Source organism: Taudactylus pleione, unplaced genomic scaffold, assembly GCF_031769625.1.
Source record: "Taudactylus pleione unplaced genomic scaffold, aTauple2 ptg001314l, whole genome shotgun sequence".
NCBI lineage: Eukaryota > Metazoa > Chordata > Amphibia > Anura > Myobatrachidae > Taudactylus > Taudactylus pleione.
In genome coordinates this window covers 2193575-2207120 of record NW_028285714.1, presented here as the reverse complement: position 1 = coordinate 2207120, position 13546 = coordinate 2193575, and the positions used below count along the sequence as shown (strand labels likewise).

Genomic DNA, 13546 nt, shown 5'->3' with positions numbered 1-13546 from the left:
TTGTACAGGACTAGCGGATGTTGAATTACTTAAGCTGGGTACAGACTAGGCCTATGCCGGCACAATATTTTGGTTTGGGCTGAATCAGAACGACATCGGCTGGATTGACCACTGTGTATGGACTATCTGCGCGCTCTCTGGGTTGCATGCGATATCATCTGCCGTGCTGCACAGCCAGTCGTACGATATTGCATGTAGCGCTGTTGCAGGTAATGAAGAACTAAACGGGGGAGCATTCCTTCGTTTATCACATAGCTCAGTGAGTACCCGTGGTATGATATGTTGGCCCGTCAAGCTGACATATCGTCTGGGTACACATCGCCAAGTCTGTACCCAGCATAATCGTGACTTTGCAATAAGGGTCACCATAAAATGAGAAACATAAACTTGTAAATGGAATTACTTATATTTTTATGCAAATGTGATTGATTTGTACATGTCACAGGTTATTGAAGAGGGCAGTGCTTGATTAATGTTTCCTGGGATTAAAGGTGTGGTAAATGTGTTACGGTTTAGTTTAATTAAGAGGACTTGTGAACTGCACTATGAATAGTACGCATTTGGTCTTGTTCAGAATTATTTGCAATTTATGGGCCAGATTTAATTGGAGGGTAGAATTTTGCTGAACCTCCCAGTCTTCTAAATCTATAATACATAGACAACAGTAGCAGGATAATATAAGTAGTTCTATGTACACCATCTTGCATTTCGGAGAGAGTTTTCTTTATTAACTTCCCTTTTTAAGTAGGGCAGTTTAATCTTATAGAAAGTTATAATAAACCAATTAATGACAAACTACATACAGTATTTATTAGTTTGAAAAGGCTACTTTCAGTTAAGTCAGTAACCTATATTTATTCTCACGGCTTTACTACATGTCTTGATTATTTCAGCCAGCCACCAGGGATCTTGTCTTTTACCTGTCCGCTCACTTGGTCACATGTGTTTTGAGCAGCCTGACATCCTTGGTCAATCACTGTTGAATAAAAGCAAACTGGTTACATAGAATCCAAAATATTAATGGAAAAACTTATTTTATATGGTGCCATCCTATTATGCAGTACTATACAGAGAACTCCTTCATTAACATTAGTCCCTGAACCATTGGAACTTAAGTTCTGCAGAACAAAATATTTAAATTTATGACTTTTCAGGGTTCCACTATCTCAACTTGGAAAGAAATATCAGGCTTCAGATTTTTGTGGGAGGTACATATACACCATACTTGCCGACTTTCCGGCTTCCCCCTTCAGGAGGGAGTAGCCAGGTCAGCGCAACAGAGGGCATGAGGGCTGCTTTGGCGAGTGGTGCAGGGGGCATGGTGGGACAATTGCTTCGTCGTGGCTATACCCTTGCTATACATTGCCGAGATCACAGGTATTGTATAGTGAGGGCCGATGGCACAACTTGTGTTAGTATAGTTCATCTGAATTGACCCAAACCCAAAAATATAGATACTGAACCTATATTTGCAATGAGGTAGGAGGTGAGTATTTAAAAACAATATTCTGGTAAAAAGGTGTCATTTCATGCAGGGGCGTCCAAATGATTCTATGTTGGAGGGGGGGGGACATAAAATCGTTCCAGCCCCACCCTCCCCTCTCTTCCCTTCCCCCCAGCTCCAACGCCCAGTCTGCTGCTGCTGCCGCCGCTCCTTTGAAATGTTTGGGGGGAGGGGGTGAGTTGCCCTCTTGCCCCCCCCACTCCGATGCCCGTGATGTCATGAAACTTGCAATGCATGCTTGTTTTCTTATTTAAAAGGGGCATCCACAATGGTTACCTCTGCTTCTAAATCTAGCAATACAGTGTATGACTTCAGTGTGTGAGAGATAGTATCACAAACTGCCTTTTTGTTAGAACAACATGAAGATTTAGGAGCACTTTCATGTTAGTTAAAAAGATGATTCAACTAATATCTTCTCATTTAGGACCAAATGTAATAGGGTGAGAGTTTAGAAAATGGAGTTTAGCAGTAATCTCTGACATTGGTTGAGTTTTATCTTAAAAATGGGAAAACATCTGGATGAGCGTTTAAATCGTGAGTTTTTCGAGTCTGAAAAACATGCGAGTTTGCTCTGTTGATTTGTCCTTGGACTCTATTAAACTCTCACATTTACTAAACTCTCACCCTATTACATTTACTAAACTCTCACCCTATTACATTTACTAAACTCTCACACTATTACATTTACTAAACTCTCACCCTATTACATTTACTAAACTCTCACCCTATTACATTTACTAAACTCTCACCCGATTACATTTACTAAACTCTCACCCGATTACATTTACTAAACTCTCACCCGATTACATTTACTAAACTCTCACCCGATTACATTTACTAAACTCTCACCCGATTACATTTACTAAACTCTCACCCGATTACATTTGGCCCTTGGGATGTTTGGTATAAATAAACGTACCTTGTTGACCTGCTTGTTTGCCTTTATCAACACAGTCCTGGACTACTTGTTCTCCTTGCTTTACTGAGGGGAAAAAAGTTTTTTAGATTTCTATGTTGTATAATGCAGACAATTATTGAATCTACTAGGTAACAATGGTGCTTTACCCTGCAAACAATGTTAGCTCTACTCTCTGACCAGTGTCTCAAATCTGAGAAGACGCAGTGTATGAATAAGGGCTTAGGTTGTTTCAATGGTTCTTGCTTTATGAAAATGTGATGCCAGTAATAGCTGCATTTACACAATGTACTTCTAAACATAAAATAGTGAAGTACAATTATTGGCTATAAAACATCTGTTCCATTTAATTGTGGAAACTAATAGAGCTTGAATAGAGAATATGTCGAGGTACATTCATCGGTGTCCTCATTCACCTAGCATTTCCATGAGCCATATTGTGTGAGATGCTTGGCATGACTTTGATGCAAAATTTAGGAAACAGTACACATTGCTACCCATGGTGAAGTGTCCTAATCGCTTTGTATCACATTCAAATTTGCTCATAGTGTACCAGGGACACTATTAGCACATTGTGCAATTGGTAGAATACATGTATAAAGTCAGATTAAGCCTAATGATGAACAGTGGGAAGCATGGCGTGGCCATTTGTATCTGAATTCTCTTTTTTTAACCAGATTTGCAACATAGGGCCGTATTCAATTAGTTTTGCATCGGCGAGAAAGTTCCGCCTGCCTGACTTTTTGCCGCCTTCGCATGTTTTGGACGCAAAAACTTTTTGTGGGCCCTCCTGATTAACTCCGTATTCAATTGTCAAACAGCGAAAATGGGACCCTGTGAATGTGAACCAGGCGAAAAGTTCAGGTTGAATTGGGGGAATCACTCTGTACCCTAGAAAAAGATGAGCTGACTTCGGAAATCATTATGGTAGTTTAGTATTAGCCCTAATTGAACTAGTTAGGGTACTAAGTAGTGGTAATTGCTTGTTATTAGTGTCCTTGCAAAAGTGGCGAAGAATGGCATAAAGCAGTGTTTTTGGAGCAAATAAGTAGTCCCATTAAATTTTGGGTGCTTGAAAATGGGTACTAGCATATTTTAATGACTCTAAAGTGAAGTTTTAGAAAAAATTAAATTCCTCCATCATACAAGCACCTGCAATCCCAAAAACACTTGGCCCCTTCTTAGAGCACCCCCAGAAGCTTATTTTGCTAGTTTTTGAAGTCCCCCCCCCCACTTTTTTCATTTTCGCCCCAAATTTCTAATGCGTTTTTTTCGGGGTGTTCCTGGAATTTATTTCTTTTTTTTGGAAGAATTGTCCTTTGGGGGTGTGTACCAAGGGTTCTGAGTGGTTTCCCAACATCTGCATCCCAAAATATAGATTTTACACTTTTCTCCTACTATTCTGTGGAGAAAAAGTATCGCCTCTCTCAGTGCATTGACTTTTTGCATAGGCGAAAACAGACTGGAATTGAATACGAAGATACATTTTCAGGCGAAATGTTCACCAAAAAACGTGCGAAAAAGGCTTTTCACTCCGAATTGAATACGACCCATAGTCCCATATAGGAGTAAATGGAATGCCAGCCCCAGTTGTCAGGGCACCCTTACTTACCTGTACTTTTGTGGCATTAGTGATGTGACTAAGATGTATATTTTAAAAAAATATATATATGCTTGGAGCACCATGGACTTTGTGATTTTTAGATTATTACCAAGTATAATAGATGTGTGTGTGTGTGTGTGTATATATATATATATATATATATATATATATTATATAATATATACATATACAAGTCACAATAAGTTCTCAGACATGACTATTATACCTTTTAGGCTACTTATAACACAAATGTGTGCAGCTTGCAGACTCTAATGTGGCAACCATTACTAACAGTAACAGGATCATGTGTTACAGGAATGGTTAGGTCTAGACTGTACAGGGCTGATGGCCCTGTGACATCACACCCACGTGACTCGGCCTGAAAGGGGGAGGGGTGGGGATGATAACGGGGGACCAAAACTGTCCCCTTGCGGGCTCGCTACGCTCGCCACGCTTCGGGCACGGTGGCTCGCTGCGCTCGCCACAAATATATATTCCCCCTCTATGCCCTAGTGGATGGTAACGCAGGAGCGGTCCAACCTCCTGCAGCGGTCACGTGGTGTCTACGTCACAGAGGTCCTTTCTACAACTTGGAAATAGCAGCAACCTTACAGGAATGGCAACATCCAAAGGTTTAAAGCTGAAGGCATCTACTTTTGACAAGGTCAACAAATGATGATTAGTAGGAGCCCTTTAAATCTTGTCTATTTTTGTATGCAGTGGAGTCCTGAAAACCTGCAATTTCTATTGATACAGGTCCACATTCTAATTTAGGCTCATATAGGACTATTTTCACCTACTAAGGTGCGTTTACATTGCATGTGAATGGACTACTGTGCTGGAATAAATCATGTTTCAATGTGGAATGGATTATTTCCCCATTTGTCTAAATATAAGATGAACATTGTGTGTATATAGTCAGTATTTGAAAATATTGACTGTATCTGGGTACATTTTCTGATTGTAGGTTATAATGTTACTATATAGTAAACAGTTTGTATAAGCACTGTTAGTGCATTTCTTACCTGTTTCCTGGGCAGTCTGCTGGGCTTTTTGCTGTGCTTGGTTTAGAAATCCAGACATGATTCAGGAGTGTGGTTTCTGGCAGTAAGAAGCAGAGTTTCCCTGTATTCTGGTATGTTCCTGCTGCAGTGTGCGCTCCTTTATAACTGTAAGGACTCCTCCCAATAACAGCTAAGTACAACAATTCACATAGTCATTTCAGACGAGCATTGCTCATACAGCAGGCATTTTATAATTGGTGATTACATTTAGAAGTAATATATGCTGTGTTGCTTCAGTACCTCCCCAGGCAATTTATTTGATCATTTTGTACTTTCCACATCCAACTTCAAAGTAGTTACAAGTGCCACAGCTACCACTCATTATTATTCCCAGATGGCTTTACTTTTTCTTTATGTTCTGGAGCTCCATTTGGGTTTTACAAGAGTTACCCAATCTGTCATGCTGCAAGACATTATTACATGTATATAAATATAATATATATATTGTTTTGGCTAATGCTCCCTCTTAGTGGGTGGACTGCTCAAAAGCTAAACAAAGTTCCACTCCAATAGAAACTTATTTTTGTAAATAACCTGCCACAATGCCTTACAGTGCATCTTGTTTCCGGCATAGTTTGTCATTAGACCCTCCCCGCCCCCATACAAACGCCCTGGCTGTGGAAACAATTGGGATAATTGCTGACCTAGTAATATACTAACACGTGTTGCATAAGTAAAGAAATCCAGAAATAAGGACCTGTTGAAATGCTTAACAGAAAAACAGAAAGGGAAGTATCCCCTAGATACACTAAATTGTACCTGCAACAATACTTGAAAACTATATGGTAATAGAGATTCAGAGATATTTGTTGCATGCATTTGTAAATACATGGTAAGTGCCAGGCCACTTCACGGCTTCTCTGATACTGGCAGTCCCTACTCTGCATGATAACAGGACCCACTCTGGGCCATATATTTATATGTTGTAAGGCCTCATGATATAGGCACATACAGAAATACATCGAAATTGAGAGCCAGCTTATCTGGGAGTCACCCTTGGGAACTCAAACTAGCACTACAAGAGCCGGCATGCCCTCCAAATGCTGGTTCATTCATGCCTCTCAAAACAACAAACATAAAATGGAAGCTGCTCAAATCAATTTGGCAATACTCTTCAGGTGCACATTTGACCCCTACCCTTCATGCACCTGAAGAGTATTGCCAAATTGATTTTAGCAGCTTCCATTTATGCTTAATGTTGAAATGCTTGTCTGGACTGGTGTTGAGAACCATTGGTCTAGTACTTGACTGTGCACTGCTATATTTCTATGTAATCCTTCACAAAATGGGAAATCGCTGATTGTTAATCAATGCATGGTGTAACAGGTTTTTAACCTCATGGCAGACTCAGGGGTCTATTTACTAAGCAGTGTTAGGAGACAGAGTGAAAATTGATAAGGAAGTGATAAGGTGCCAGCCAATCAGCTCCCAACTGTAATTTTTCAAACACAGCCTGTGAGATGACAGTTGGAAGCTGATTGGCTGGCACTTATCACAGACTTATCACTTTTCACTCTGTCACTTATCAATGCTTAGTACATAGACCCCCTAGAGCGGTATCCAATTAGCTCCAAACATTGTTTGGGCGCTAATTGACCCCTGCGATCGGTGAAAAATGGTAATAGAATAGTTCTCCCGAAAATCCATAAGTGCCGCGATAAGCTCACAGACTCTGTGTTTTCGGCTTTTTTGTAGGTGAAAAAATGGCAATTATCGTGGATTCTTTTTTGGGACAACACAGGTCCCGAAAAAAAACCAAAAACGATAAGTGCCCGCGTCAGGCAAATTGGATAGCGCCGGGTGAGGTAATTAGCTGCGAAAATGGACCAAAGCTGTTGTTTGAACAAATAGTTTAGCTCAAACATTTAACAAACTTGTCTGAACAACCATTTTCATCTGTTTTCTGGCATTTAGGAGCAAATTGTTGATCATCAGTTACTCCCATACGTTACCAGATTTTCATTCCATCCAATCAACAAGTTGGATGGTTCGATGTAAGTTGGTCTAGTGTGTGGCCAGCTTTAGTGTGCCTTGAGGACTGAGGTTTTGTATCACTGGCTTAAACCCAATAGGCAACATTGTATGTCACGTGCATGTATGTTTGAGTGGCACAAAGGATTTAGTGACAGTCGTGAGAGTGTGGAAGATGAAGAACATCCCAGAAGGCCTTGCACATCAAAAACAAATGAAAATGTAGAAAATTGTTTGAATTGACTATCGACTCAGCATCTGAATGATAAATCAACATTACTACAAAAATATTCTAGCCACTTTGCGGGAATGAATCAGAAGAAAGAGGCCAGAGTTGTGGAAAAATGAGCCCACAGATGCTGGGCAGCTTTATTTTTATACTGCAATTTAGATTATAAATCTGCCCCCCTGCAGTGCAGCATGGTTTTACCAGGATGCACAGTCATACTGCTTTTATACCTAAATTCCGGGTCTGACCCGGAAGTTGGAACAGGGTTCCAAACCGGATCAGACCCGGAATTTAGCTGACACAACGACTACTGAAGCCAGCCAGGATGTGGCGCGCCAAGTCATCGTGACCCGGATCGTGCCATTTACCCTGCAGGGTTTCACGAGTCATTGCCATGTTAAACCCTGCAAGATACCTGGGTTGGATTGCCGGGTCACTCCACCCAGGAATCCAACCCTGTCCCCTTTTACACCAAGAAGATACCCCCTGCAATAACCCTGGTTTTAGCTCTGGTGTAAAAGGGGTATAAGAAGTAAATGTGCACAACAAATCCATTCCTAAAGGCGCAGAGGCAGCACGACCACGTGACCAGTGAGCAGTATGTGTATTGAAAGTATTTTTATGTCACAATGAGGATGAAATGTTTCTTGCAATTAATGTGGGCTCTTAAAATCATAAAGAAAATCTACCTATCCAATTACAATTATAATGCAGTTCACTCCCAGAGAGCTGTTTTATTTATTATTGTCATTATAGTATTATTTTATGCTAAATCGCTGGTTGTTGCCGGCATAATTACTGCACGATTAATAAGTGATTGAAGATAACGTTGTCATAATAGTTCAATTGCTCATTTTTCACATGTAGTGGATACGCGCCATTAGACGCTCTGCCATGGGTAGCGATTCCCAGACTCTTGTACTTTTTTCTGAATATTACATGCTATTCCCAGCGTAGCTGCATCCGTACTCGCTTAGGATTACTGATTTTGTTACAAAGGAATTGGTATAAAGTGCAGATTAAGCATAATGATACATGACACAACCTGGATAAAAAGGGCGAAAGTCTGAGGATAACGTTTGAGTCGCACAAAAGAGCTGCATGCAATGTGGACACCAGTATCCAAGGTACCTGTGCAATGTTCTTTTGTCACATTAGTGATGTGAATAAGACACATGGGGGCATATTCAATTAGCCGCGGGGTTTCCCCCGTGACGAATCGCCGGCAAAAATCCCCATAGCGCTGGGAAAAGCTATTCAATTAAAAAGCCTTTTTCCCGCGATGAAAAATCGGGACTCGATTTGGTGGTTTTTACGCGGATATTTCCTCGCACCTCCATGAGCTGCGAGGGAAAGTCCGACTGCAGGGACTCGCATGCATGGTCTCGAGGACTCACGCTTGAGGAATCCCTGCGGCTAATTGAATATGCTCCATATGATTCAAATGTGTGTGGTAGGATGTATGGCTCAGCCTAGTCGCAAAGTCAGTGTTACACCAAATGGGGCAATTTCAGGATAGTTGGACATATCTGCATTTTTTTAAATAAATATTTATTATGTTGTTGAGAAAATTACTGTAGCATTGTACTACTCCTACATGAACAGGTTTATCAACAATATATGATGAGAAGTTAATAAAATATATTAAGTTCACTATTTTTTTTATATATATATACCTCCAAATTTAAATTCCAGATCTGTTCTCAGCTCTCATTCAGGCCTAACCTGTAACCTAAGATGAAGCTTTAGGCATATTTACTAAAGTGAGAGTTTTAAGAAGTGGAGATGTTGCCCATAACAACCAATCGGATTCTAGCTATTATCTTCTAGAAGGTGCTAGGTAAATAAGTAGAATCTGATTGGTTGCTACGGGCACCAACACCATTTCTAAAAGCCGGCACTTTAGTAAAGATACCCCTAAGACTTTCCTACAATAATTCTGCCCATACTCCAAAAGTTCCAAAACTATAAGCCCTCTCACAGACATATTGGAATCACTTGAAATGGTTTTTTTTTTTTTTTTGCCATCAGGAAAACTTGATGCATTTTAATTTTAGGATACAGTCAAGGGAATCGGTATGTAATGCCGGCAGCTGTTTAGCCGCCGGATCAAATAACGACAGCGGCAGGTAAGTAGTCTAATCCTTCCATCTCCCTACCCTAACCCTCCCTTAGGGGTGCCTAACCCTAACCTCCCCCCCTAGTGCCTAACCCTAACCTCCCCCCATTAGTGCCTAAACCTAACCCTCCCAGGGGGGTGCCTAACCCTAACAACCCCTAGTGGTGCCTATCCCTAACCCCCTGCTTTTCCTACCCTAACCCTACCCCTCCCAGGATGGTGCCTAACCCTAAGTCCCCCCGGGGGTCCCTAACGCTATCCCTCCCCCCCCCTGCAGCTACACGCTAAGACACACGGCTTACCTTCGTTCTGCGTTCGGTAAGTTGGGTGTCGGGATTTAGTAGTGGGGCTAATGATAGGCATCTGGATTTCGACGCCTATCTTTAGTCCCATGTCGGGATGTGGCTGTCAGGATATCGGTATCCTAACTACATCCTGTCACATGGGCCCTTTAGTGTCTTAAAACGTCCATCGGCGCATTCCCATTCCTCCATTCACATGTACAAAATGTTAAGTTGAAGAAATTATATTTAAAAATGTTCTATGTTTGTATTCTTCTCCGAGTAAATGTTTGCAAATTAAGTTACTTAAAGCTGCCACCAACAGTTTGACTTTGGTTTTATTTAAATATAAACCTCAAAATGTATGTATCCTTGTATCTGTTCTTCCTACCTTGTAACAAATCTAATGTTAGAAAAACCCGGGAGGCACAGAATGTTTTCAGCATGAGACAAATTGTTCAGTGACAAAAGTAACTTTTTTTTTTTTTTTTTTTAAAGTTCATGACATCTTGTGGACAAAGCATGAATTGCAATTGCCATTTAGGCATTTAGGGGTCAATTCAATTAAGTGTGAGTTTGGTCCTGCGAAGCATTCTCAAGGCGAACTAGCCCCCGCAAATTGCATTTGCAATTCAATAATTGCATTGCTTTTTCTAAGAAAATTCGCATTATTTTGGGCACACACCCCTGAGCAGTTGAAACGGTAGGGAAAATCTTTATTTTTGGGTAAAAATGTCGGGACACAGTGGAGAACCTCTAGTACACCCTCTCAATGAATAATCCTGCGCTTGAAGTGGTTTAAATAGTATATTTTGGTTAATAGAGACATGTCAGTTTTCAGGTGAATTTCTGTAATCAGTTCAAATATGGAGGTGTAAATGATGAGGGACAGGTATATGGAAGTGTAAATGATGAGGGACAGGCATGTGGAGCTGTAAATTATGTGGGACAGGTATGTGGAGGTGTAAATGATGTGGGACAGGTATGTGGAGGTGTAAATGATGAGGGACAGGCATGTGGAGGTGTAATTGATGAGGGACAGGTATGTGGAGGTGTAAATGATGTAGGACAGGTATGTTGAGGTGTAAATGATGGGGATAGGTATATGGAGGTGTTAATGATGTGGGACAGGTATGTGGAGGTGTAAATGATGTGGGACAGGTATGTGGAGGTGTAAATGATGTGGGACAGGTATGTTGAGGTGTAAATAATGGGGGACAGGTATATGGAGGTAAATGATGTAGGACAGGTATATGGAGGTGTAAATGATGTGGGACAGGTATGTGGAGGTGTAAATGGTGTGGGACAGGTATGTGGAGGTGTAAATGATGTGGGACAGGTATATGGAGGTGTAAATGATGTAGGACAGGTATGTGGAGGTGTAAATGATGTGGGACAGGTATGTGGAGGTGTAAATGATGGGGGATAGGTATATGGAGGTGTAAATGATGTGGGACAGGTATGTGGAGGTGTAAATGATGTGAGACAGGTACGGGCAGGTGTAAATGAAGTGGGACAGGTATGGGGAGGTGTATTTGATGGAAAGGGGTTTTGAACTTGCAGATAAGAGGTAAAAGTATTTATTGCAATTTTTTACAAACTTGTTTAAAAAATTAAAAACACTGAAAAACACTTAATTTGATGAAAAACACTTGCTCATAATCAATTTTCAAACATTAATACGTACAAATACATTTGACACCTTTTTACAACCTCCAGTACTTTCCTTATGGCCACTAACAGCCTTCTATATGGTCCTGCTATCTCATATGCCACTTTTTTGGGGTCCATGTTGCTAGTACCACGAACTGGCATTTCTAATTGAATCTCACATTTCTCAAGTGTGCGCACTTACGCGATGTATGTAAGTTTCATGATACAAATTCACTTTTGCAAACTCGCTCCTAATTGAACTGACCACTAAGTGTCCATACAATAAAGCAGGATGATTTTTGTTCAGTTCAAGTGGGTGGGTCGGTGGGTGTGATGATGCGATTAGATTATTGTGGCCCCAACCCCAATTACACAATGCCATGATTACCAGCACTGTAAAGCAGGAGGTGGGGCCACAATGATGTGATTCTGTGCAAATTGCGTCCCCGGCCACCAGGACCACGCACTTCACTCTGCAAGAGGGAGGGTGGGGACTGGCTCCAGAAGACTTGCCCCCTCTTATGGGTGGCCTAGAGTGCCACCTGATTGTCTGGAGCCTCCCAGCTGTTCCAAGAGAGTAGATAAGTTTGCCTTTAGTAGATACATAGGGAAATTAAATTTTGGAAAAAATATCATAACTCTTTTACGTTCAAATATGTCAACCAGAAAACCTGTCACTTATACATGAAACATTTGTCTGAACAAACAGGGATTGAGTCAGAGTTGGGAGCAATAACCTATGTGGCACTGCAGGTGGGGCAGATTTCTGTAGTGCACACAAGATGGCTGCCTCTCCTGGTACTTTGTATCCACCCATAGTGGTGCATCTAAGTGCTGCCTCCTTTATAATACAAAATGTGCACAGAGATTTAAATTTGAGAGGGGTGTGTCCTAGCTCAAATGCAAAAGCAGCCAATATTTACCCTGCATGCAAAAAAAAATAACCACCCACCCCCCATATATTTCTACCCCTTGCATTGCAAGAGGGTTTGCCCAGATGCAAAGCTAGTCTATTTTTATGCTTTGCTCTCATTTCTGAATCAGCTAATTTTTGCTTATATAAACCTGTTTCAGATGTACTAAGAATTCATAGTAATGCATGCTCTGTGAGGTCCTGATAGGTTTTTCAGGATTTTATTAAATCAACAAGTTTCTTTACTTTGTGATTCAGTGACTGCTAAATTAGAATTCAGCCCCTGGCCTGTTTTTAGAATACTGAGAAAGTTGTTTTTATTATTACACTAATTTAGATGTCAGTTTGGACACTCCCCTCCCAAATCTAATTCTGAACACTTTAAAACTGCCCCACCTGCAATGCAACATGGTTTTACCAAGATGCACAATTACTTTCTCTTTCTTACTTTATTCCCAATTGCGAATCAGCCCTTGTCACTTAAATTAGTGCTAATCATGTGGAAATTGTTTTTTTTTCCCTACATGATTGTTGGGACCTTTATAATAAGCCCCTTAATATCTGCAGATTGTGACAAAGCATCTGTAATTCATGCTGGTCCATCTAAACTACAAACACTGAAAACAGAAAAAAAAATGTTGCACTTTTTTGGTAAAAAATAAAAGTTGTTCTGCATTTTATGCTTCAAATGCTGAATGCTCTATACCAGGGGAAGGCAATGTGTGGCACTCCAGCTGCTGTTGAACTATACATACGAACATGCCCTGTTGTAGTTTTGCTGTTAGATCCTGCTAAAACTCCGGCAAAGCATGCTGGAATGTGTAGTTTCATAGCAGATGGAGTGCCACAGGTTGTCTACTCCTGCTGTATACCTTCCTCTTGGGATTGATATGTCTTATTACTCAGCAACATTCATTATACCAATCTGCCCAATGTCTCAGCAGGACCATGCATTGCAGAGCTCGTTGAGTAACATATAAAACAGAAAGAGTTTCATAAACACAGTAGTAGATGAAACACGTTGCTGTCCGCTATACTACATCACAAGACGTTTGTGTCCAGCTGCTGCCTGCCTAATGACCTATCGACCGGTGTGGATATATGGTCACCCCTATGATATAGGGAGAACTCTTGTCTATCATCAGACAACTATCACTTATCCTGCTTTCTAACATGCTTTTTTTTTCTGGGACACAGTTCTTAATATTTTAACAAGACTTTTAATGTTTATGTGTGATAAACCCACAAGCTATCAATTTATTGCTCTGGATATGTATTCTTTATGTCAAATTT

The 13546-nt window shown here is 40.7% G+C and overlaps 1 long non-coding RNA gene across 1 annotated transcript; it reads right to left on the bottom strand.

The window, feature by feature from the left end:
* Positions 1-807: 807 nt before the first annotated feature.
* Positions 808-5191, bottom strand: LOC148443203 (uncharacterized). Its single transcript, XR_015875713.1, has 3 exons — positions 5049-5191; positions 2424-2486; positions 808-976 (listed from the first exon to the last, which is right to left on the bottom strand). It is a non-coding gene; the product is annotated as an uncharacterized LOC148443203 (long non-coding RNA).
* Between the last annotated feature and the right edge of the window lie 8355 nt (positions 5192-13546).